This window comes from Aotus nancymaae, unplaced genomic scaffold (genome assembly GCF_030222135.1).
Source record: "Aotus nancymaae isolate 86718 unplaced genomic scaffold, 86718_ANA_hifiasm-v0.15.2.pri h1tg000040l, whole genome shotgun sequence".
NCBI lineage: Eukaryota > Metazoa > Chordata > Mammalia > Primates > Aotidae > Aotus > Aotus nancymaae.
Genome location: NW_026988454.1, coordinates 87,166,441 through 87,193,656, shown reverse-complemented (window position 1 = coordinate 87,193,656; position 27,216 = coordinate 87,166,441). Strand labels below are relative to the sequence as shown.

The following is a 27,216-nucleotide window of genomic DNA, read 5'->3' as shown; positions in this document are numbered from 1 at the left end:
TGTCCAACCATTACTAGAGCGTCACTGCTCACCATGGAGTAGCTTTAATAAAAAGGCAAAGTGCATACAGAGGTTTACAACACTTTTAAAGATAAAAACAAATTGGTCCTATTATGTGGTCCCAACAATAAACTCAAAAGTCTATGACAAATAGGAGCTCTGATGAGCTATTTATAAATACTTCAGATTAGGTACAATTATACTGAAAATCAAGTTCATTCAATGTCTTCAAAATATGTCACTGTTAATCCTTAAATGGTGCTTATTAGAGTTTAACATTTTTATTATATACACATATTGAAAGACTTGTTATCCAAGTATGGCAGATGCTTCTCACTACTTATCGTTAAGGACTTTAACTGGCCATCTTGTTCAATTTCTACTCTCTCTTAACCTCTTCCTAAGTTTTCTGCCATTAACTATTTTAATAGGAGTTGATACAGATTTGAAATTGCCCATCTCACTACTATCAAATGACTTTAAATAGAATGAAATAAGACCTCCATGACCAAGGGAACCAAATGAAATAAATCGTGTTCCAAAAGAATAAAATCCAATTCTAAAAGTAAACTGAAGGCAGAGAAAAATGACCCTATCCCTCGGCTTCTGCTTCTTTAGGAATCTCTTCAACTCCCCGCCCAAACAATGCCCTCAAATGGGCCTTCAAAGAAATCAGATGGAAATGGATCCCTTCCACCAAAAACTTCCCTAAAGATGGAATGTTAAACCAAACTCGAACAGACTGTCATAATGACTTCCACCTTCTCCTCTACCATTTTTCTTTGCCATATTTGTCATAAATGTCTCTTTTTTCCTAGCATCTGGTAACACCTCATACACCTCACTACTTGAATTTTCTTCATACTGCTTTCTTATTTTCAGGATTATCTGGGTGGCACTTCAATGCTAGTTTCCTGATATGCCTTTTTAATATCCTGGGGCAGGCAGGTCTGAATGCCTAGAACTTCACAGTAACCCCTATGCTTTAACAGATGGTGGGAACAGGTCTGAGGTTGCGGGGGTGGTGGTGAGTAGCAGGGCAGGGGTGGGTGTGGGCCCTGGGCTCCTCTGGGCTCCACAGGGCTCCACAGAGCTGTGCTGGTGGCCACAGTGGCTCCTCATTCTTTCCTTCCTCTCTTTTCTCCAATGAACAGGAAGTATGATGATCTCGAGTTTTAATCTTTTTTTTTTAACCACTTTGTTCTAAGTTGTTTTCAGTTAGGTTTTATATTTTAACAAATTTGACAATCTCTGACACTTAATGTGAGAAACTAGCCCATTTTTCTTTAACATAATGATTGATATACTTAACTTTGTTTTCTACTTTACTTTATGTCTACTTTTTTACAATGTTTCTTCTGTTTCCTTTTCCTGATTTATGCTGATTTGACCAACTTACAATTTGTGCCATGTCTTCCCTTCTTTTTTATGAGACAGAGTTTCACTCTTATTGCCCGGGCTGGAGTGCAATGGTGCAATCTCGGTTCACTGCAACCTCCGCCTCCCAGGTTCAAGTGATTCTCCTGCCTCAGTTTCCCAAGTAGCTGGGGTTACAGGCAAGCACCTCCACACCTGGCTAATTTTGTATTTTTAGTAGAGACGGGGTTTCACCATGTTGGCCAGGCTGGTCTAGAACTCCTAACCTCAGGTGATCCACCTGCCTCGGCCTCCCAAAGTGGTGGGATTACAGTCATTAGTAGCCTCCACATCCCACAGTATCTTCCCTTCTTAATGTAGATATTCTACTCTACTTTTCCATTACATTTAATTAATTCCATGAATTATTATTTTCTTTTCCTATACTACAAAAATTTACATGTAGATAATTTGCTCTTACTACATGGAAATTTGTACAACTTTATTTTATCCTGGGCTTCAAAAATTTCCCTGGAAATGCTTAAGCATGTGTTCTTTCCTCACTAACCCTGCCTATTTCTCTACAATTTCTTTTAGTCTGTAGACATGGGTCTTCAGCTCCCAAAAATTTTCTTGTATTATCAGTTTTGTAATTTATTTCTAAGGTATTTCTACTATACGTTATGTCTATTAAATCTATCCCCAAATCTTCTCTGTCCTCTCATGATTTCTATTGTGATTTTACATGGCTGTCCTTTGAGCTATTTCTTCTATAGTCTTTCAGGCCATTTTTTTGAACCTCTGTGATGACCATCCTCTCCTTCAATTCATGTGCTAAGTTGTTTCATAGGGAAATTATGGCTTGTTTTAGCACCAGAAAATGTGTGTGTGTGTGCATGTGTGTATCACCTACATCTCCTTGAACACTTTTCCCTCATCTTTCTCTTATAGCAGTTCTCTCTCACCAGGAATGTTGTGTTTGTCCAGAGTGATCTTTGTCTCTCTGGGTCATGGACCCTTAGCAGGGTTTTTGTTGTTGTTTGTTGTTGTTGTTGTTGTTTGAGACAGACTCTTGCTCTGTCACCCAGGCTGGAGTGCAGTGGCACAATCTTAGCTCACTGCAACCTCTGCCTCCTGGGTACAAATGATTCTCCTGCCTCAGTCTCCCAAGCAGCTGGGATTATAGGTGTGCACTATCATGCCTGGCTAATTTTTGTATTTTTAGTAGAAATGGGATTTCACTATTTCTAAGCTGGTCTCAAACTCCTGGGCTCAAGCAATCCACCCATCTCAACCTCCCAGAGTGCTGGGATTACAGGTGTAAGCCACTGTGCCCAGCCCTTAGCAGGGTTTTTACATCATTGACATGTTCTGGACTGACTGAGGAAGCACCCAAGCTCCTGGCAGGGTGGTTTTAAGCGATAGATGGTGGCACTCCACCATACAGGATGGCAATGCAATGGCATGCAAGTTGCTAGTCTCTAGGTGATCTACCAAAAGAAACCTCCAGGTTCCCAAACTTTTCCTCTAGCCTCAAGAATCAGAAGACTTAGCATACCTACTCACCAATTTCTTGGCTTTTTTAGCGGGTAGGGAGCCAGTCACTTTAATATGGGTTTTTCACTACATTATTTCCATGATAAGTGGATCCTCAGGGGGCAAGCTCTTTCCAAATCTTGTTTTCTGATCCTCTTCCTGGGTAATCTGATGTAAGTCTCAGGCTCTTGCCCAGCCCCAGTGGAAGCCCTCACCTCAGTCTCTCCCCTGGGTACCCTCAGAACCCAAGGTCATGTTAACACCGAGCTCTGCATTGGTTTAAACTGCTATTTGGCTCAAGATAGACATGTATCCTGGAGTTGTTAGTAGAAAGATGGGTAGCAGCAATCATTTCCTAGAATCTTATCTTAGTTTACAAGACATTAATTTTAGCAGAGTAAAACAGGGAACTGTTTTTGTTCAAATCTCTTCCTTTTTTACCCTGTGGCTTAGTGATTTTATCCCACTTTTGCATAAACTGCTTTGCAATATATGCTAATGATGTTTTATTTTCTTGAACTATCATCAGTGGCCTCAGAAAAAACTGGTCTGACAGCCCATTATTGCCAGTGGTAATGCTTTAATTACTTTAAATGAAAATCATCATTTTTGGTAGTTGGCCTCCAGCACTTGATTGATTTATATCAAATAACTTTAAATCACTGATCAGTGTGTTTTATTACCTAGGAAAATAGTTTGCACACAGTTTATCTTGGAAGTTTCTTCACAAATTACTTAAAAATAGATATAGCATATGCCAGCCAGACAGACAGACAGAATAATAGATCTAGATTATAGATATATTAGGGTTGCCAAATTTAGCAAAAACAGTAACTAGGGCATTCAGTTAAATTTGAATTTTAAATAAACAATGAATAATTTTTTAAACAACAGTTATACTTGATGTTATATTACAGCTCAGCATGGAGGAAAACAATGAGGAAAAATTAATGGATATTTTAGATTCTTTTTTCTTTATTAAAATCTATTTTATTTCTGGTGTATGCCAAGAGCCTATCAATTCATTTATTAAAAGGTAATCCTAAGCTATATTATGCTAGTGGCAATATAGTTTTGTGAGCTTTGACAAATAGACTATGTAATCACCCCTACAACAATCAAGATACAGAAGAGTTCCATCACTCCAAAATATTTCTTCCTGTTGCCCCTTTGCGTTGAGTCCCTCTCTTTAATTCCACCCTAGGCAAGAACTGACCTAATTTCTGTCACTCTGCATTAGTTTGCATTTTCTAGACTTTTATACAAATAGACTTATATAGCATGTACTCTTTGTCTGACTTCTTTCACTCAGCATATTTTGAAATTCATCAGTTGTTGCATATATCAATAAATAGCTCATCTCATTTTGTTGCACATAGTTTTCCTTTGTATAGATATACACAATTTGTTTATCCACTCATCTCTTGATGGTCATTTGAGTTGTTTGTAGTTTAGGACTCTTACAAATAAAGTTGCTATGAACCTTAATGTACAAGTAAAATATGATTTTGAAAAAAATATCTAGGTGTAGAATGACTGGATCATACGGCAAGCATATACTTAACTTTTAATGAAACTACAGAGCCATTTCCAAAGTATGCTATTTTATATTCTTACCAGCAGTTGTTCCACATCCTCACTAATACTTGGTATTGTCAGTCTTTTAAATACTAACCATTCTGATAGGTTCATAACGATATCACACTGTGGTTTTAATTTGCATTTCCCTAGTGACTAATGGTGTTGGGCATTTTTTCATGAGCCTAGTTACCATCTTCTTTAGTGAAGAATATGTTCAAATCCTTTGCTTGCCTTTCTCCCCACATTGCCCCCATCCCCAGCACACCAGCGTTTAAAATTGGGTTATTTTCTCATTTCTGAGTTTCAAGAGTTCTTTATACATTATGGATATAAGTGCTTTACTAGATATATAATTTGCAAATATTTTTCTTTCAGTCTATGCCTTGTTTCTTCATTCTCTTAACAGTGTTTTTTGAAGAGCAGAAGTTTTAAATTTTCATGAAGTCCATTTTATCATTTTGTGCCTTTATGGATCATGCTTTTGATCATTTAAGTCTGTATTTTATTTTCAGTTAATTTTTGTATATGACGTGAGGTATAGATCAGTGTTCATTTTTTTGCATATGTATTTCAATTCTTTCATCACCATTTATTGAAAAGACTATTCTCTGTCCACTCAATTCCTTTACATCTTTGTTGAAAAACAGCTGACTATAAATGTATGTGTCTATTTCTGGATTCCCTGTTATGTTTCAGTGATCCATTTAATGCTAATACTACATTGTCTGGATTACTGTGCCTTAGTAAGACTTGAAATTAGGTATTAGTTGTCCTCCAATATTTTCCAATTTGTCTCGGCTATTATGGGTCCTTTGCATTTTCATTTGAATTTCATAATCAACTTGTGAAGGTCAACAAAAAACTTGCTAAGGTGTTAATTAGGATTGTATTGAATCTACAAATCAGTTTATGAAGTGATTATTATTTGCTGATGATGACTATTGCGATTGTTCCTAATATATACCCAATGGCTCTACAAAACACAAGAATCACGACTATAGCTGATTGCTACTTGTTAAATGTGTCTATATACATACTACCAAAGAAATGTAAACATATACTATTTTGCCCTTTTTCAGTCAAAACAGTACACCATTAAATGTGAAAAGAAATTCCTACCTAGGAAAATCATCCTACCTTCACCAAGATGTATTAGAAATTTGTATTTTAAAGTTAATCTAGAGGAAGACTGACACTTGTTGACACATGGGAGACTAGTAATTCTCAAATGAGACCACCACCACAAAATGTGCAGAGTTGGGAGAGGGAAACACTGACAAATGGAACAGGAAGAAATCTGATGTGATCAAGTGTGGACTTAAGTTCTAACCTAGGGAGGCATTAGGTAGCTGTGAAATGATTCCCAATACTTGCAACTTGAGTAACATATATTTTGCTGTGACAAGAACTTGGAGTGAATTCTCCCTCTCCTTGAGAATGGGATGTCACACCTTATGAGACCCCATATACAAGCTATTGACCTCAATCATTGGACTTCAAAATACATATAAGCCCAAGAGTTTGACAGACACTTGAAAAGTTCAGTCTACCACAGGGCTGCACTCTTGTTAGCCACTTGTCTGAAGACTGAGAGCTCTTTAACAATGTTGGAACTCACCCACTATGTGATTAATGTACCATGTTTATCAAGCATACTGTCTCTGAGATTTGTTCTTGTTTTTCCCTCCCTCTTTAAGCATTGCCAACCTAAGAAAAAAAATGATCTTGCTGTAGCAATAAATCATGCGATTCATGAAACCATACTTTCATCATCTCCTAATTTTAATCACACAAAACAGAAGGACTTTTTTAAAAAGGCTCAGGACTTTGATAGTGACACAAAAGTAGAAAGAAGGAAAAGTCAAGTGGTTAATTAGTAGAGACAGGCATCCGCATCAAAAGGGAGAAGTGTGGTTTGGTTGTACTTTATGAGTAAGTTTTAAAGGGTGTGACTGAGATAAATCATTGTCTCACAGTACCGGCTTCCTCTTCTTTCCATGATAATAAAATTTTAGCTAGGCACAGGGTGCCTTAGACAATGACTACATTCCTCTGACTCCTTTATGTGTAGGTGGGGCTACTTCATTACATTCTTATTAATGAGATATGAGTGAAAATAATGCGTGCAATTATCATATCCTTTGCTTAGACTGTTGAAGTGGTAGCAAGCCATCTTGTATCATGGGATGAGAGCATCACTCTAGGGTAGTGGAACACGATTAAAAATAATTTGAGTCCTGACCACTTGAAACTCATAATACTGGCTATGAAAAGCTTACTCTCAGACTATTGTGTGAAGAGAAATATATTTATTAACAGGACAAAAGGCATACAAATTTATTAACCTGCAAGCACATGGGAGTCACATGAAGTATGAAACTCCAAGAAATACATTTCTAATGTGTTTGAGCCACTGTTAATTTGACTCTCTATTATAGCTGCTGCCAAACTCATACAAGGGAAGATAACTGCTCATTGGGAGGTTGTATAAAAGGGTTATGTTTAAAGTTTTATGTATTTTAAAGCTCAAAATACTGGTATTATAAGTTAATATCCCCCCCATAGAATCACAAACCTAAAAATGATATCATGAATATAGTGCATACTTCTGAGAGTCAAAGGATTAACATTCTTCTTATTTTATTGAGAGGGGATACGTCTCCAAAGAGATTTTGTAACATTGATAAAATACAGATTTTGTTTAGTCACACAGACTTGGCTTTGAATAGTTGTCCACCACTTAGTAATTGTTTAACATCAAGTAAGTTTATTTTCCTTAACTTTGTTTTTCTATCCTGTAAAATATCAGCCTTCTGACCTTATTGTGAAGTTTAAATTAGATAATATCTAAAGTTCCAGGTTCTAGATATGACTTTAATGATAACTCTCTCCCCTCCAATCCAATGTCAAGATACAGAGACCATCTACTTTGACGTGCTGCACATTGGACACAGCTGTGGTAAAGCTACCTCTTAATGATGATACGCAACCCATTATCAGTATTTTTGGTTAATATCTAGCTGTCTAGATCCTAGGCACGTCCAAATGAGGATTCTCTTGGTGCTAACAGTGGAATGAGTATAGAGGTCTTTTAATTCTAAGTTTTATGCTTTATTGTCTTTATCAGTGGTCCTAATCCTGTGTGATAGGGATCAGGCAGCGAATACAAATGATGCCAGCTTGGCGAAATGTGTGTGCACATACCACAAGTGGTGGAGGAATCTACTGCTACTTAGCACCTGAGGATTGGAAATGAGCTTTCCTGTTGCTAGTTCCTGTAAATGTGCAAGGGAACCACATCTCAATTTTTATGTGGAGTCTTCTGATTTTCAAATGTTTATGCATTTTTTTTAAAGAACAATGTTCAGGTTGAATAAATATGTCTGTGACCACAAGCTTGCTGCTTCAGCTCTACCTACTGCTCACTTTGACCAGGACTGACTCTTCTCCACTGCAGGTGTTTCTTGAGAAATAATATTCATAATAGATGTGCTTAACATCAGCATATTCATTTATCCACGTTGACCTATGTGCTTTGAGCTGGTGCTTCTTCCAAATAAGACACTAAGATTTTAAGCTAAAAATTAAATTATAATAAACTAAACATAGCAAACATACTTTAATGCTACACTAGTTTAAAGGCTACCTGGAGCTAATTCTCTGTGTGTGCTTTTTTCCATTCGCTCTGGGGAAGAAGATGACGTAATAAATATTTCTATGTTTATTTGGAGTGTGAAGCCAAATACTCAAATGCTGAGTGCATTTTGAAAAATCAAAATCAGCAGTTCAATTATTTTTCTTTATTAGAACAGCCAGGAATGAGCTTGTTAAGATGGATCTGCTTTGTCGTAGCTTGCTCTGCTGGCAATGTCTAAACGAATTAAATGAGTCAGGAGTCAAAGAAATCTCACAGGCGGCTTTAATCTCCTGTCAGAAAGAATAGCTAACTGAGTCAAACATCACTAATTTTTTTTCTTGGCTCATCTCAGAGGGCTTGTGTTCTTAGCTACATATGTGTGGACTTGCATTTTAATCTTAAAATTACACTCCTACTATATTCTTAACATGGGGAATTCGGTTATCTTCTAAGTTAGTGATTTGCTGGTTCTCAAAGGTCACCCATATAAAAATACCATCTCTTTTCTGAAACTTGCAAAAGACAATTTATTTATCACTCAGTTCTACAAGAACCCAACCACAGTTATATTTTCTGTTTTGGTAAGCCCAGCAAGTTCCCAAATTTCCATTTTGAGATTTTTCTTTTCTAGTATATATAATAGAAAAGTATATATCTCACAACATGAGTCTCTGTCAAGATCAAATGTGGGTGGAATGTGGTTTTCCTGCATTTCATGTAAAATTCTCTGAAATATCCTGTGACTGAGAAATTTATGTCATAGAGTGATCCAGAAGTGAGGTCAGCCTTTTCTCTGCTGGGGAGGGCCATTGAGCTATTGAGAATCTGTGTTGTTAACATTTCATTCAGTTCCTCTTTCAAGAACTAACTTATTAAGCTTCACTGGGTAAGTCTATTAAGATCCCCTTCTATCATGATGGGTCTTTCCAAAGTCAAAAAATAAATGTAGTCAGCAGGTATCACATGTTTACTTGGTTGAAGGCTATCATAGAGTCCTGAAACAACTCAGGAGTCTATGATGACATAAAGTGCTGCAAAGGAAAGCTAAAGCATTCAGTTTCATTTTAAAGACATCTTTGCTCTTAGAATTTAGCATCATGGGCTGGTGGCTTATTAATTACACACACAAAATACAACTACACATAGAGCAATAGCCATGTGCAAATATAAAGGTTCAGACACTTAAAATTTCTGAAAAGTATGATTGCCCAGTAAGTAGGAACCACTTGCTCCCATAAAAAAGGTCAATGTAACATTTTCAGGGCAGGCTAATAACACTGTGACTTGAAGCAAGAAATTAAAACCGTCCCAGCGAATGACTAGCTTAAGCAACCTCAATAAGAATAAATAAACCAGGGGAATGCATTTGGTGTCTAAGTAAATACCCACCCAAATCCCTTACATTTACAGAATGTGTGTAATGTATAGCCATAATGGCACTGGCAAACAAGAAAAGTAACTATCAGCAAACCAAAAATTGTGAGGTGCACCCAAAGGAAAAAAAATCAATGGGCTTGGATTGACAAGAGTTGAGGAAACCCAAAATACATTCTGTACATGAGGAAACCTCTGAGAATAAGACAAAATCCACTAAATTCTAAAAATAGAGTGAACAAATACCAGGAACTGGGCAGAGCACTGTGCAATAGAGAGATAATTAATAATTTAATTAGGACAGGAGCCCTAACAACAGAATTCAAAAGCATCACTAACCTAAAGCTAAGATCCTCAAGATACAGGTCAAAGAAAATGTATATACCACCTAGGGTAGAATTCTAAGGAGGGCACAGCTGTCTGAGAGAGAAATGCAGTCAAACTAAAGGAATAAAAAAGTCCTGCTGTCCAGGAGTGAGGAACACTAAAGATAGCCACTGTCACAGAAAATTCCTTTTTTTTTTTTTTTTTTTTTTTGACATGGAGTCTTGCTGTCTCCCAGGCTGGAGTGCAGTGGCGTGACCTTGGCTCACTGCGACCTCTGCCTCCCAGGTTCAAGCGATTCTCCTACCTTAGCCTCCTATGTAGCTGGGATTACAGGTGTGCACCACCATACCCAGCTAATTTTTGTATTTCTAGTAGAGACAGGGTTTCACCATGTTAGCCAGGCTGGTCTCAAACTCCTGACCTCAGGTGATCCACCTGCTTTGGCTTCCCAAAGTGCTGGGATTAAAGGCATGAGCCACCATGCCAGGCCAGAAAATCCTTTCTTATTTTAGCAACCGGGAATTCCAGCTAGCTTGCCTGCTCCATGCCCAAGTGCCCTGAAGTGAAGCCTTCCAATAAATAGGCTGCACCCAGTTACATAAGCCCTACAGTCCACTCTGCCATTCATGGGAGCAAAAACCTATACCAGCTACTAGGTAGTCAATTAAGTTTCTCATTAATAGACAAGAATGAACATCAAAAGATCATCAAATATTTGAAGAAAAGCAACTAAATGAAAAGGACCAATAGGAACAAGTAAACAAACTACAGAAGTAGCAGAGAAAAATGGAAGGACTGAGAATTTTTAAAATATTCTATGTGATATTCTCATGGGGATATTGCAAAGAAAAGTCAATAAAACGTTGTTAGGAAAAAGAACAATTAGAGAACACAAAATACTTTCAGAAGTTAAAAGTGTAATGGCCCTTGAGAATGTAGTCCAATACAGTTAGGGGCAAAATGACCAAGAGGAAGATACCATGAAATGCAGCAAACAGAAGAAGCCTTGTCCCAGGAGGGCTGTGAAGGGAGATATTTGGAAAGCAACTGCAGAACAGGCCTGAAGAGCAGCCAGTGCAGAGCAGAATAGAGAATGGACATGGATAGACTCCCAGGAGAGGCATCTTCAGGAAAATGACAGGGAACTCGAGAATAGGTAGTATGATGAAAAAATTATGAAAAAAGAGCATCATGTAATAAGGAGGTATGATGCTGTTGTAGACTGAATGTTTGCTAAATTCTAACTCCCAGTGTAAGGTATTAACGGGAGGGGATAGTCCATGACAGAAGAGCCCTCATGACTGGGATTAGTGCCCTTATAAAAGAGGCTCAGAGAGCAACCTTTTCCTTCTGCCATGGATACAGCAAGACTATAGCTGTCTGTGAACCAAGAGGCCTCACCAGATACTGAATTTGCTGATACCTTTATTTTGGACTTCCTAGCCTCAGAACTGTGAGAAATCATTTTCTGTTGTTTATAAGTCACTCACTTTATATTTTATTATAGCAGCCCAGACTAAGACAGAAGCAAAAAGAGAGAAGAAAGAAAGGTGAATAAGAAAGCCATGATCTGAATATTAAAAAGAAAATAAGGCACAATTTTAAACAATGAATGTAATGTAAGACAACAATCCTTTTGTCTTTGGTTTTAGGATCACTATTATAATTATTAATATTCCTTCTTACAAACTGTGGAATTAAAAAAATAGTCTATTGAAGTGGAGATATAAGAAATCTCTATACCTTATGCTCAATTTTGCATTTGCTGTGAACCTAAACTGCTCCAAAAAGTAAAACCTATTTTCAAAAAACCTGCCAACGTTGATTGGATTAAGATAACTATTAGTAGAGCTAAAGCTATGTTACAGATATCAAATTTGGGGAAGAGAGGAAAGAACATAGTAATATAGAGGAAGGCAACATAATTGAACTAAATCTCTATCTTTCATATCAGAGATAAGGAATAGAGGTATAAACATATTACTTGGCATTATGACCAGAAAAATTTTTTTTAAAAAGGTTCAGTGAGCAGTTAGGGCCTGTAGGTAGGGACAGAGTGATAAAGTGGGAGAGCATCACTTTTCCTTTAATATTTGTTTTGTTATTTTGCCTTGTACTACTACCATTAACAAAAAGAAAAAACTTCAGGAAATAGAGTAAAAATGATAGTAAATGTGAGAAATAGATTAAGAGATATGACCAATATAGGCCTAAGAGAATTTCCAGAAAGACACAATAAAGAAAATCGAAGGGAGGCCCTCTACCAGATGGCTTTAAAATAGTTCTTAAGGGCCGGGCGTGGTGACTCACGCCTGTAATCCCAGCACTTTGGGAGGCCGAGGCGGGTGGATCACGAGGTCAAGAGATCGAGAGCATCCTGGTCAACATGGTGAAACCCCGACTCTACTAAAAATACAAAAAATTAGCTGGGCACGGTGGCGCGTGTCTGTAATCCCAGCTACTCAGGAGGCTGAGGCAGGAGAATTACCTGAACCCAGGAGGCGGAGGTTGCGGTGAGTTGAGATCGCGCCACTGCACTCCAGCCTGGGTAACAAGAGCAAAACTCCATCTCAAAAAAAAAAAAGAAAAGTTCTTACAATACAAAACACTAGAGCAGGGGTAGGAAATGATAGCCCTGTTAGGGGTTGAATGTTTGCCCTCCAAATTCTTTATTTTTATTTTTTAATTATACTTTAAGTTCTGAGGTACATGTGCAGAATGTGCAAGTTTGTTACATAGGCAGGTATACAGGTGCCATGGTGGTTTGCTGCATCCATTCCCCCATCATCTACATTATTTCTCCTAATGCTATCCCTTCCCAATCATCCCACCCCCGCTATTCCTCCCCTAGCCCCCTCCCCCAACAGGCACCTTTGACAAACCTGACAAAAACAAGCAATGGAGAAAGGATTCCCTATTTAATAAATGGTGTTGGGAAAACTGGCTAGCCATATGTAGAAAGCTGAAACTGGACCCCTTCCTTACAATTTATACAAAAATTAACTCCAGATGGATTAAAGATTAAAACATAAGACTAAACACCCTGGAAGAAAACCTAGGCAATACCATTCAGAACATAGGCATAGGCAAGGACTTCATGACTAAAACACCACAAGCAATGACAACAAAAGCCAAAATAGACAAATTAAACTTAATTTGTCTAATTAAACTTAAGAGCTTCTGCACAGCAAAAGAAACTATCATTAGCGTGAACCAACAGCCAACAGAATGGGAAAAATTTTGAAGTCTACCCATCTGACCAAGGGCTAATATCCAGAATCTACAAATAACTTAAACACATTTACAAGAAAAAAAACAACCCCATCAAAAAGTGGGCAAAGGGTGTGAACTGACACTTTTCAAAAGAAGACATTTATGTAGCCAACAAACATGGAAAAAAAGCTCATCACTTGTCATTAGAGTAATGCAAATCAAAACCACATTGAGATACCATCTCACACCAGTTAGAATGGCAATCGTTAAAAAATCAGGAGACAACAGATGCTGGAGAGGATATGGAGAAATAGGAACACTTTTACACTGTTGGTGGGAGTGTAAATTAGTTCACTGTGGAAGACAGTGTGATGATTCCTTAAGGACCTGGAAACAGAAATACCATTTTACCCAGCAATCCCATTACTGGGTATATACCCAAAGGATTATAAATTATTTTATTATAAAGACACATGCACACATGTTTATTGCAGCACTGTTTATAACAGCAAAGACTTCAAACCAAGCCAAATGCCCATCAATGATAGACTGGATGAAGAAAATGTGGGACATATATACCATAGAATACTATGTATCCATAAAAAAGGATGAGTTCACGTCCTTTTCAGGGACCTGGATGAAGCTGGAAACGACCATTCTCAGCAAACTGACACAAGAACAGAAAACCAAACGGCATACATTCTCACTCATAAGTGGGTGTTGAACAATGAGAACACATGGACACAGGGAGGGGAACATCACACTTCCCTCCAAATTCTTATGTTCAAACTCTAACCCCCAATGTGATGGTATTTGAAGGTGCTTTTGAGAGTTGATTAGGGTTAGATTAGAACATGAGGGTGGAGCCATCATGATAAGGTTAATGTCTTTATAAGAGGAGGAGGAGACACAAGATTTCCCTCTGTGCACGCACCAAGAAAATGACTCTAGTTAATTTTATCAATACCTCTCCCCAAACTAGTGTTTTGAAAAGACTGTGAAAAAACTACAAAAGTAGGCAAGGCTGAAAAATTTAAAAAGAGAGAAGAAATAAATCAACAACATTAGGAATAAAAAAGGATCAAAGTTATATAGCTAAATGCACTGTTAAAAATATGATACTGCTCTGTTTATCACTGTGCCAGTTATGCTGTTCAAGAGCATAACCAGGAACAGGACCTTCACCAAGAGCCTGACTGTGCTGGCACCTTGATTTCGGACTTCCAGCCTCCAGAACTGTCAGAGATACATATTTGTTGTTTAAGTCACCTAGTCTGTGGTATTCTGGTATGGTAGTGGAACCCACTGAAACAAGCCCTTAGGCCAAATCTGGCCTGCTGCCTCATTTTTTTTATTGAAGTTTTACTGGAGCACAGCCGTGTTCATTCATTTATGTATTGTCTATGGCTTGCTTTCATGTTTGAACTGAGTAGTTGTGACAGAGACTGTACAACCCACAAAAGTACTTACTATCAGGTCCTTTACAGAAAATGTTTACCAATGATGCTTGCACCAGGGAAATGTAAATGAAATTTTAAAATGCTATCTGCATAACAAAAGATAAGAACACAAATTAAAACAAGGAAAAAAATACTATGTAGAAAATATAATATAGACTGTACGAATAAGCCCAAACATATTAATAATAAATATGTATGAGTTAAATTTTTCTATGCTTAAATTGGGAAAAAAAAAATTCTGTGATATTGTTTATAAAATGTTTACCCAGAACAATATGCCAAAGAAACTTGGAAAACAGTGAAATGGAGAAAACTGTACCAGTGAAATATGATCTCTAAAAACAATGCAGTAGAATTAAACTTAATAATGAAAAAATATATTTTGAGAGATCCAAGATGGCCGGTTAGGAGCAGCTCAGGATTGCAGGTCCGAGTGAAAGTGCAGAGAGTGAGTGGACGCTGCATTTCCAGATGGATTTTTACTGCCCACAGACCAGGAGATTCCCAGGCGGAGGAGCCCCACGGGTCGCCAGGGCGGCTGTTTTGGCCAGCACGGCTGTTTTGCCTGCACCCCGGCACAGCAGTTCCCAGTGCAGAGTAAACGAGACTGTGTCCCTTCTTAGCCAGCAAGGGGAGCTGAAACAGGGAGCCAGGCCAGGAGATTCCCGGGCAAAAAAGTGCCACAAATCTCAGAGCCATGGTTTCAGCCGGCGCAGTGGGTTGCCGCACGGGAAATCACACAGATCCCAGCACCTATTCAACAGGTGACCAGGTCACCTGGTAGAGAGCCGACCGTTCAACTAAAAAACAAAAGGCTCTGAGGCAGGGAGCCAGGTGATCGGGCCTGGCTGGTCCCACCCCCACAAAAACAAAAACAAAAACAAAAACCAGCAATTGGAAATGCTCTGGGTTGAGACTTTCACAGCAAGCACAGCTGAACCCGGGATGGTCCAGCTCTGTGGGGGAGGGGCGTCCGCCATTACGGAGGCACTCCACCACTACAGAGACAGTCCGCCATTCCTGAGGCAGCCTGCAGTTGCCGAGGCAACCCGGCATTACAGAGAGAGTCCGTCATTACAGAGGTGGGCCACCATTCCTGAGGCAGTTCTAACTACACCCATATAAACAGGACTGCAGGGAAGTTCACAAGGCAGCTGGGTGGAGCCCACAGCAGCTCAGCAAAGCCTCTGCAGGCTGAGAGTGACTAGGCTGCCTCCTTGTGGGCAGGGCAGCCCTGAAGAAAAAAAAAAAAACAGGCAGCAGCACAGCGGAAACTCATAAAGCCCTAACTCCCCAGGACAGAACACCTGGGAAAAAAAAGGGGTTTATAGGTTCTGCTGCTACAGACTTAAACTTACCTGCTGAGCAGCTCTGAATGAACAATGGGGCTCACAGCTCAGCACTTGAGCTACTATAAAGAACAGACTGTTTCCTCAAGCAGCTCCCTGACCCCCGTATACCCAAAGAGTCACATCATAAAGGAGAGCTCAGACTGACATTTGGCAGGTATCCTTCAGAAACAAAGCAGAAGAAACTGGTAGCAACCTTTACTGTTCTGCAGCTGCTGCAAGTGATCCCCAGGCAGGCAGGGCCTGGAGTGGACCTCAGCAGTCCTACAGCAGAGAGGCCAGACAGTTAAAAGGAAAACAGAAATAACTTCATCATCAACAAACAGGATGGCCACTCAGAGACCCAATCAGAAAGACAACAACTACAAAGTCGACAGGTGGATAAATCCACAAAGATGGGAAGAAACCAGTGCAAAAAGGATGAAAAGACCCGAAACCAGAAGACCTCTCCTCCTACAAGGGAGCACAACTCCTCACCAGCAAGGGAACAAGACTGGATGGAGAATGAGTGTGATGAAATGACAGAATCAGCCTTCAGAAAGTGGGTAATAAGAAACTTCTGTGAGCTAAAAGAACATGTTCTAACCCAATGCAAAGAAACTAAGAACTTTGAAAAAAGATTTGATGAAATGCTAACGAGAATGGACAACTTAGAGAGGAACATGAGTGAATTGATGGAGCTGAAAAACACAACACGAGAACTTCGCGAAGCATGCACAAGTTTCAACAGCCGAATTGACCAAGTAGAAGAAAGGATATCAGAGGTTGAAGATCAACTCAATGAAATAAAATGAGAAGGCAAGATTAGAGAAAACAGGGTAAAAAGGAATGAACAAAGTCAACAAGAAATATGGGACTATGTGAAAAGACCTAATCTACGTTTGATAGGTGTACCTGAATGTGACGAAGAGAATGCATCCATACTGGAAAATATCTTCAGGATATTATCCAGGAAAACTTCCCCACCCTAGCAAGGCAGGCCAATATTCAAGTCCAGGAAATACAGAGAACACCACAAACATACTCCTCAAGAAGAGCAACCCCAAGGCACATAATCGTCAGATTCACCAGGCTTGAAATGAAGGAGAAAATGCTAAGGGCAGCCAGAGAGAAAGGTCGGGTTACCCACAAAGGGAAGCCCATCAGACTCACAGCAGATCTCTCAGCAGAAACCTTACAAGCCAGAAGAGAGTGAGGGCCGATATTCAACATCCTTAAAGGAAAGAACTTTCAATCCAGAATTTCATATCCAGCCAAACTAAGCTTCATAAGTCAAGGAAAAATAAAATCCTTTGTGAACAAGCAAGTACTCAGAGATTTCATCACCACCAGACCTGCTTTACAAGAGCTCCTGAAAGAGGCACTACATATAGAAAAGAACAACCAGTACCAGCCACTCCAAAAGCATACCAAATGGTAAAGAGCATCAACACAATGAAGAATTTGCATCAACCAACGGGCAAAACAGCCAGCTAGCATCAAAATGACAGGATCAAATTCACACATAACAATATTAACCCTAAACATAAATGGACTAAATGCCCCAATCAAAAGACACAGACCGGCAAATTGGATAAAAAGCCAAAACCCATCAGTGTGCTGTATCCAGGAAACCCATCTCACATGCAAGGATACACAAAGGCTCAAAATAAAGGGATGGAGGAAGATTTACCAAGCAAATGGAGAGCAAAAAAAAGCAGGAGTTGCAATTCTCTTCTCTCATAAAATAGACTTTAAAGCAACAAAGATCAAAAGAGACAAAGAAGGACATTACATAATGGTAAAAGGATCAATGCAACAAGAAGAGCTAATGATCCTAAATATATATGGACCTAATAAAGGAGCACCCAGATACATAAGGCAAGTTCTTAATGACTTACAAAGAGACTTAGACTCCCACACAATAATAGTGGGAGACTTCAACACACCATTGTCAATATTAGACAGATCAACAAGACAGAAAATTAACAAGGATATCCAGGACTCGAACTCAGACCTGGATCAAGCAAACCTAATAGACATTTACAGAACTCTCCACCCCAAATCCACAGAATATACATTCTTCTCAGCACCACATCAAATCTACTCTAAAATTGACCACATAATTGGAAGTAAATCACTCCTCAGCAAATGCAAAAGAACGGAAACCATAACAAACAGTCTCTCAGACCACAGCGCAATCAAGTTAGAACTCAGAATTCAGAAACCAACCCAGAACTGCACAGCTTCATGGAAACTGAACAACTTTCTCTTGAATGTCGACTGGATAAACAATGAAATGAAGGCAGAAATAAAGATGTTCTTCGAAACCAACGAGAACGAAGACACCACATACCAGAATCTCTGGGACACATTTAAAGCAGTCTCTAGAGGAAAATATATAGCAATAAGTGCCCACATGAGAAGAAAGGAGAGATCTAAAATTGACACCCTATCGTCAAAATTGAAAGAGCTAGAGGAGCAAGATCAAAAAAACTCAAAACCTAGCAGAAGACAAGAAATAACTAAGATCAGAGTAGAACTCAAGGAGATAGAGACACTAAAAACCCTACAAAAAATCAATAAATCCAGGAGCTGGTTTTTTGAAAAGATCAACAAAATAGACAGACCACTAGCCAAACTAATAAAAAAGAAAAGAGAGAATAACCAAATAGATGCAATAAAAAATGATAAAGGGGATATCACCACAGATTCCACAGAAATTCAAACCATCATCAGAGATTATTACAAACAACTCTATGCACATAAACTAGAAAACCTGGAAGAAATGGATAAATTCCTGGACAGTTGCCTCCTCCCAAGCCTAAACCAGGAAGAAGTCAAAACCCTGAATAGACCAATAACAAGGTCTGAAGTCGAGGCAGCAATTAAGAGCCTACCACCCAAAAAAAGCCCAGGTCCAGATGGGTTCACAGCAGAATTCTACCAGACATACAAAGTGGAACTGGTACCATACCTTCTGAAACTATTCCAAATAATCCAAAAAGAGGGAATCCTTCCCAAATCATTTTATGAGACCAACATCATCCTGATACCAAAACCTGGCAGAGACTCAACAAGAAAAGAAAACTACAAGCCAATATCCATGATGAACATAGATGCAAAAATCTTCAATAAAATACTGGCAAGCTGATTGCAACAGCACATCAAAAAGCTTATCCACCATGATCAAGTAGGATTCATCCTGGGGATGCAAGGCTGGTTCAACACACGCAAGTCTATAATGTAATTCACCACATAAACAGAACCAAAGACAAAAACCACATGATTATCTCAATTGATGCAGAGAAGGCCTTCGACAAAATTCAACAGCCCTTTATGCTAAAAACCCTCAATAAACTAGGTATCGACGGAACATATCTCAAAATAATAAAAGCTATTTATGACAAACCAACAGCCAATATCATACTGAATGGGCAAAAACTGGAAGCATTCCCTTTGAAATGTGGCACTAGACAAGGATGCCCTCTCTCACCACTCCTATTCAATATAGTACTGGAAGTTCTAGCCAGAGCAATCAGGCAAGAAAAAGAAATAAAGGGTATTCAATTAGGAAAAGAGGAAATCAAATTGTCTCTATTTGCAGACGACATGATTGTATATCTAGAAGACCCCATCGTCTCAGCCCAAAATCTCCTGAAACTGATAAGCAACTTCAGCAAAGTCTCAGGATACAAAATCAATGTGCAAAAATCACAAGCATTCCTATACACCAACAAGCAGACTTAAAGAGAGCCAAATCAAGAATGAACTGCCATTCACAATTGCTACAAAGAGAATAAAATACCTAGGAATACAACTAACAAGGAATGTAAAGAACCTCTTCAAGGAGAACTACAAACCACTGCTCAACGAAATAAGAGAGGACACAAACAGATGGAGAAACATTCCATGTTCATGGTTAGGAAGAATTATTATCGTGAAAATGGCCATACTGCCCAAAGTAATTTACAGATTCAATGCTATACCCATCAAGCTACCAATGACCTTCTTAACAGAACTGGAAAAAAACACCTTAAACTTCATATGGAACCAGAAGAGAGCCTGCATAGCCAAGTCAATTCTAAGCAAAAAGAACAAAGCGGGAGGCATCACACTACCGGACATCAAACTATACTACAAGTCTACAGTAATCAAAACAGCATGGTACTGGTACCAAAACAGAGATATAGACCAATGGAACGGAACAGAGGCCTCGGAGGCAACACAACATATCTACAACCATCCGATCTTTGACAAACCTGACAAAAACAAGCAATGGGGAAAGGATTCCCTGTTTAATAAGTTGTGTTGGGAAAACTGGCTAGCCATATGCAGAAAGCAGAAACTCGACCCCTTCCTGACACCTTACACTAAAATTAACTCCAGATGGATTAAAGACTTAAACATAAGACCTAACACCATAAAAACCCTAGAAGAAAATCCAGGCAAAACCATTCAGGATATAGGCGTAGGCAAGGACTTCATGACCAAAACACCAAAAGCATTGGCAACAAAAGCCAAAATAGACAAATGGGACCTAATCAAACTCCACAGCTTCTGCACAGCAAACGAAACAGTCAATAGAGTGAATCGGCAACCAACAGAACGGGAAAAAAATTTTGCAGCTTACCCATCTGACAAAGGGCTGGTATCCAGAATTTACAACGAACTAAAGCAGATTTACAAGAAAAAAACAAACAAGCCCATTCAAAAGTGGGCTAAGGATATGAACAGATACTTTACAAAAGAAGACATACATGAGGCCAACAAACATATGAAAAAAATGCTCATCATCACTGGTCATTAGAGAAATGCAAATCAAAACTACATTGAGATACCATCTCACGCCAGTTAGAATGGCGATCATTAAAAAATCTGGAGACAACAGATGCTGGAGAGGATGTGGAGAAATAGGAACACTTTTACACTGTTGGTGGGAGTGTAAATTAGTTCAATCATTGTGGAAGGCAGTGTGGCGATTCCTCAAGGATCTAGAAATAGAAATTCCATTTGACCCAGCAATCCCATTACTGGGTATATATCCAAAGGATTATAAATCGTTCTACTATAAGGACACATGCACATGAATGTTCATTGCAGCACAGTTTACAATAGCAAAGACCTGGAACCAACCCAAATGCCCATCGATGATAGACTGGACAGGGAAAATGTGGCACATATACACCATGGAATATTATGCAGCCATCAAAAACGATGAGTTCGTGTCCTTTGTAGGGACATGGATGAACCTGGAAACCATCATTCTCAGCAAACTGACACAAGAACACAAAATCAAACACCGCATGTTCTCACTCATAGCTGGGTGTTGAACAATGAGAACACATGGACACAGGGAGGGGAGCACTATACACTAGAGTCTGTTGGGGGGAAATAGGGGAGTGACAGTGGGGGTTGGGGAGTTGGGGAGAGATAGCATGGGGAGAAATGCCAGATATAGGTGAAGGGGAGGAAGGCAAGAAATCACACTGCCACGTATGCACCTATGCAACAATCTTGCATGTTCTTCACATGTACCCCAAACCCTAAAATGCAATTAAAAAAAAAAAGAAAAAATATATTTTTAAAAATGTCTTGGACATTTAAAAATCTCTCTCTAAAAAGCTGTTGAACTTCAGAGGAAATAAAATATCAACTACTGGAAAATAAATAAGGATGAGAGTAGCAGGTATCACTACTAATAGGGTGAATTTGAAATAGTTACCAAAGGAAAAGGTGTACTCCTAGATATTTATTAGACAGCTATGAATTTTTAAACAGTAATTAAGCCCCAAATTAGAAAAGAACAGAATACAAAAAAATTTAAAGAAACAGGACAAAAAGTTGAAAAATATAAATTGTGAATACTAAAGTATAAAAACTTACTCTAGTTAATTTTATCAATAAAACCTAAACTAGTGTTTTGAAAGATATTGAAAAAAATCTATAGAAGTAGGCAAGGGTGAAAGTTAAGAAAAAGAGAGATATAAATCAACCACATTAAGAATCAAAAAGGACCAAAATTATAGAGCAAAAGTAACTGTTAAAAATATAATACTGCTTTGTTAGTCATTGTGCCAATAACTTAATAGATACAATTGATGATTTTTAGAAATCAGTCAATACATTTTTACATGTCTAATTTTTAAGAAAAATATATATTGCCAAAGTTGAATAGAGAAGAGTTAAAATAAATCAACTCTGATAAATGAAAGAGAAACACAAGTATAAACAGATAACTTTAAGGTAGAAAAAAGAATTCAAGAAACAAAATATCAAATGCTTACGTATTGATGTGGGTAAAAGACAAGAAATAAGCTCTCAGCATAAAACAAAAGAAATAAAAATAATAAAAACTACTCGGAAATAAAGGATGCAGTAAAAACAGAAATGCTACAGAAAAAACCATTTAAAAGATAAAAATGGAAGTGAACACTTTTTTTTTTTTAACTGACAAAAATGTTTTCCTGTCTCAACACAAGCCAGATTTTGGTTGATACGTATCATAAGCTAGAACAACAGCAGATTCGATATATTTTTATTATATTTTGGTGTCAAAATTAATTATTAAATAAGAGCTTCATTAAAGCTGTGATCATCTGAATGTGTAAATGAGCTTGATTCCTTTGTATCTTACCTTAGAGTTAACAGAATTTCAGATATATTTGTAAAATATAAATTTACTCTCATACACAAGCAAAACTAAACAGAAACCTAAATAAATAAGCCATAATAGAAGAAATTAAGTAGGCAGTTGAAGATCTAACTTTAAAAGTCTCATGTCCTATATGAAGAATTCTAGGAAACCTGTAAGGTTCAGACAATCCCTATAATTACGAATTACTTCGAAGCATAAAAAAAGACAATTAAAATAATAAATTTTATAGAACGATATTTGCTAATGAAGTTAACCAGACCAAAGTGTAGTAGCTAGAGAGTGTAATACAATGATGAAATGTTATTTAAAATGAGGGCAGACTTGAACATGTTTACCTAGAGGGAGAGGTGAGCGAGAATGAAGCGATTCATAACACAAAAAAGAAAAAAAAATCATTGTGAAAAATTCTTGGAGGAGACAGAAGCAGGGGAGATCAAGAGCTCATGTGGAGGGGTTAGCATTAACAAGCAGAATATCTTTTGAGAGATTACAATCAGGTAAGAAAGAATTACGAAAACAGAGATTGTGATGATTAATTTTATGTGCTAATTTGGCTAGAATATGGTGTCCAGTTGTTTAGTGGAACAGCAGTCTTGATTTTACTGTGGTTGCATTTTTAACGATGTGATTAACATTTAAATCAGCTGACACTGAGTAAAGCAGATTACCCTCCTTAAGCATGTGGGCCTCATCCAGGCCTTAAGAGCAAAGACTGAGGTCCCCTGAAAAAAAAGAAATTCTGCCTTCAGACTGACTTTGGACTTAAGACTGCAATGCCAACTCTTCCCCTGGGTCTCTGGCCTGCTTGCCTGCCTTGCAAAATTGGGACTTTCCAGCCCTACAATTGTGTGAGCCAATTTTAAAAAATAAATTTCTCTCTCTCTCTAAATATGTATATATATATATATGAAAATCATGAGAAGTTTCTCACCTTATTCTGTAAGGCTAATATGATCTTCATACCTTAATTGGACAAAGGTAGTAGAAAAAAAGAAACCACAAGCCAACCTCAGTTATGAACATAGACAGAAAAAAACTTAAACAGCAAATAAAATTCTGACACATGTTAAAAAGAGGGATATATCATGGCTAAGACCTAGCTCAGTAAGTGAAGGATGGCTTGCAATAAAAAAATATCTTTGAAAGCATTTTGGAAGAAAAATCACTATTACATCCATTCCTGATTTGAAACAACAGCAGTAGCAACAAAATTAAAACATTATCACTAAGCTATGGCCAGAAAGACGCTTCCTCAACTTGTTTATGCATCAGAGACTACATATATATATATACATCATATTTAATACAAAACACTAGGATCATTCTTGCTTAAATAAGAAACCAGACTTGGACGCTACACATAAACACAGATACACACCCACTGCTATTGGTTCTGTTCCTTTGTAGAACCGTGATAAATACGGTATCAGTCCATTTTCATACTGCTGTAAAGAACTGCCCAACACTGGATAATTTATAACGGAAAGAAGTTTAACTGACTCACAGTTCAGCAGGGCTGGAGAGGCTTCAGGAAACTTAAAATCATGTCGGAAGGTGAAGGGGAAAGCAAGGCACCTTTCCCATAATGCAACACGAAGAAGTGCTGAGTAAAGGAGGAAGACCCCGCCCCCCTTATAAAACCACCAGATCTCGTGAGAACTCACTCCCCATCACAAGAACAGCATGGAGAAAACCACCCCCATGATTCAATTACCTCCACCTGGTCTCCCCCTTGACAGGTGGGGCTTATGAGGATTATGGGAATTACAATTTAAGATGAGATTTGCTGGGCACCCAAAGCCTGACCATATTAAATACGTTGAAATTTAGTCAGTATCTGTGGAACACAATACTTCTGAAGGGACTATTACCCAACTGAAGTCTAGACTCATTAACACTAGGCTCAATCATTGGAGAAATTTAAAAAACAACAACAAAAAAAACACTAGGCTCAAAACGGCTGAGTCCAACCAATATCAGAAACTGTTTTGGTGTATCCCTACATTTTAATAGATACATATACACAAAAACATTGTCCACAGTCTTAAAATAATCACTGTTAACATCTCAGTGTAATTTATTTATGTCTTTTTTCTATATACTTCTATAACATATTGAGGGCACATTATTCATATAATTTTGTACTTTGCTTTAAAATGACTTTTGTTACACCACTTTTATATATATTCTTTTTTGTAAATAATTTCACCTTTTAGATTCAGAGGGTACATGTACAGGTTTGTTACATAGATATATTGCATGATGCTGAGGTTTGGGATACAAATGATCCCATAACCCAGGTAGTGAGCATAGTACCCAATAAGTAGTTTTTCAACCTTTCCCTCCCAACCTCCTCCATTAGTCCCCAGTGTCTATTGTTGCCATCTGTGTGTCCATGAGTACCCAATGTTTAGCTCCTATGTATAAGTGAGAACACGTGGTATTTGGTTTTCTGTTCCTATGATAATTCACTTAGGACGATGGACTCCAGCTGCAGCCATGTTGCTGCAAAGGACATCATTTCATTCTTTTTAACAGCTGCATAGTATTCCATGACATATAGCACCATATTTTCTTTTTCCAATCTAATGTTCAAGCTGAGAGTCAAATCGAGAACTCAATCCTCTTTCTAAAAAACAGTAAATATGTAAAATACCTAGGAATACATCTAACCAAGGAGGTGAAAGAGCTCTACAAGGAGAATTACAAAACACTGCTGAAAGAAAGCATAGATGACACAAACAAATAGAAAAACATTTTCTGCTCATGGATTGAAAGAATCAATACCATTAAAAATGGTCATAATGTCGAAAGCTATCTATAGATTTAACAGTCTTCCAATCAAATTACTAGCATCATTTTTGTACAGAATCAGAAAAAAACTACTGTAAAATTCATAAGGAACCAAAAAAGCCCCAATAGCCAGAACAATCCTAAGCAAAAAGTTTTATATATTCTTTATTAAAAATCAGAAAATATAAAAAAGAAAAACAAACTTTAAAAATCATCATAAATCCACTGTCTAGAGGAATCCACTGTCTATGGGTGTAAAGCTCCAGATATTTTTACTTTTTTCAATTGCAACTTTTAAACATAGCTAGTTTTCATAAAATTAAAAAATATACTTAAGTATATCTTACACATTTTTAACCCCACACTCCTCCTGTCAGACAAACTGTGTGATCTGGCAAAAGAGGGTCTAGTTGGCTCTCCCAACCATTTCTGGGTGTATTTGTGGCATCCACACTGAGTTGAGAAGCATTGGGCCCTTCATAAAGACTGCTGGAGAGAAATGAGGTTTTAGCATAGACTTCTAGGCTGGAGGCCATGTGCAAGATGGAATAAAGAGAGTGGTCTACAGAGCCACTGAGAATCCAGCAAGGAAGTAATTAGGTCATTATAGTCCTATCCTGTTCTTTATAAACATTAAGAGAAGTGAAAAGAAGAAGGAGGGAAACTGAGAGATTGAGTGGAAAAAACTGGGTTAAACCTGAGTTTACGTCATTAGGTAAGACTAAATTTTAATCTGGATTGGGTTAACATTAGATTGCTCACCACTCCATCTACAGTAAGTAGGTAGGATCTCTGGCAAAGGTGATCAGAGAAATTTTAACAAATAATTAACTAATTTCCATGGACATCTGAGTTTAAGAATTTTTTTCAATGACTAAATATACATTTATAATAAAAGTTTTACTGTTAAAGGAAAAATTTTTAAAGGAGTTTAATTATTAATGGTGACCAAAATTTTATTTAACTCATTAATGAGGGAATCGATAAAATGTTACAAGTCATTTCAAAGGAGTATTCGAAGAGAAAACAAATACATAGACATGCTAAAACTATAACGAATACAAACTGGCAAAATGAAATGAATAATATGAAAATGAATACAAACTGGCAAAAATAAATACAAACTGGCAAAATAGGTCAATATCAATAGGGTAATATTCAATTGTATTCCCCCAGGCAATACTTGCATTTCTATAAACAAAGTCATTTGCATTATTATCAGTTTTCTAGTTTTCTACAACTTACAAAATTGCAAAGTAGTTCAAAGACCACAAAAGGCTGAAAATCCCTGAAGGGTGCACTGGACAGGACACCCAGTATATTTTTGTCTTTGTACACTAAAAAACAATCCTCTGCCTCCCACCAAACCCCATCTTCCAAGACTATATTGGAATGGGAAAGTTTAAAGGTAGAAGTTTGGGCATGCCTGAAACGATCTACATTGTAAAGACAGGAAGCATTTAAAATTAGGAGTAGAGGTGGGATTAGCAGGCAGAATATCAGTCCCCTAAAGACGTCCATGTGCTCATTCCCAGAACCTATGAATATATTACATCATGTGGCAAAGGGGAATTTAAGATAGTAGATGAAATTAAGGTGGTTAATCAGCTCACCTTAAAATAGGGAGATTGTTCTGGACTCTTGGGATGGACCCAAAGGTTCGTAAATGTGGAAGAAGGAGTCAAAAGAGGAGGTCAACAATGTGATGTGAGAACCCTACTCACTGTTGCTAGCTTTGAAGATGGACACCAAGAGCCAAGGAACGGGGGTAGCCTCTAGAAGCTGGAAGGGGCAAGGAAATGGATTCTCCCCTAGAGAATCCTCCAGAAAGGAATGCAGCCCCTCCAACTCCTTGATTTTATCCCAGTGAACCCCATTTCAGATTTCTGAACTGCAGAACTTTAAGATAATAAATCTGTTTTAAGCCTATGATCCTCCTTGCTCTTTCACATA

At 37.9% G+C, this 27,216-nt stretch overlaps 1 pseudogene; it reads right to left on the bottom strand.

The window, feature by feature from the left end:
- Positions 1 to 265: 265 nt before the first annotated feature.
- LOC105730496 (dnaJ homolog subfamily B member 6-like) overlaps positions 266 to 27,216 on the bottom strand; it is a 30,287-nt pseudogene continuing 3,336 nt past the window's right edge.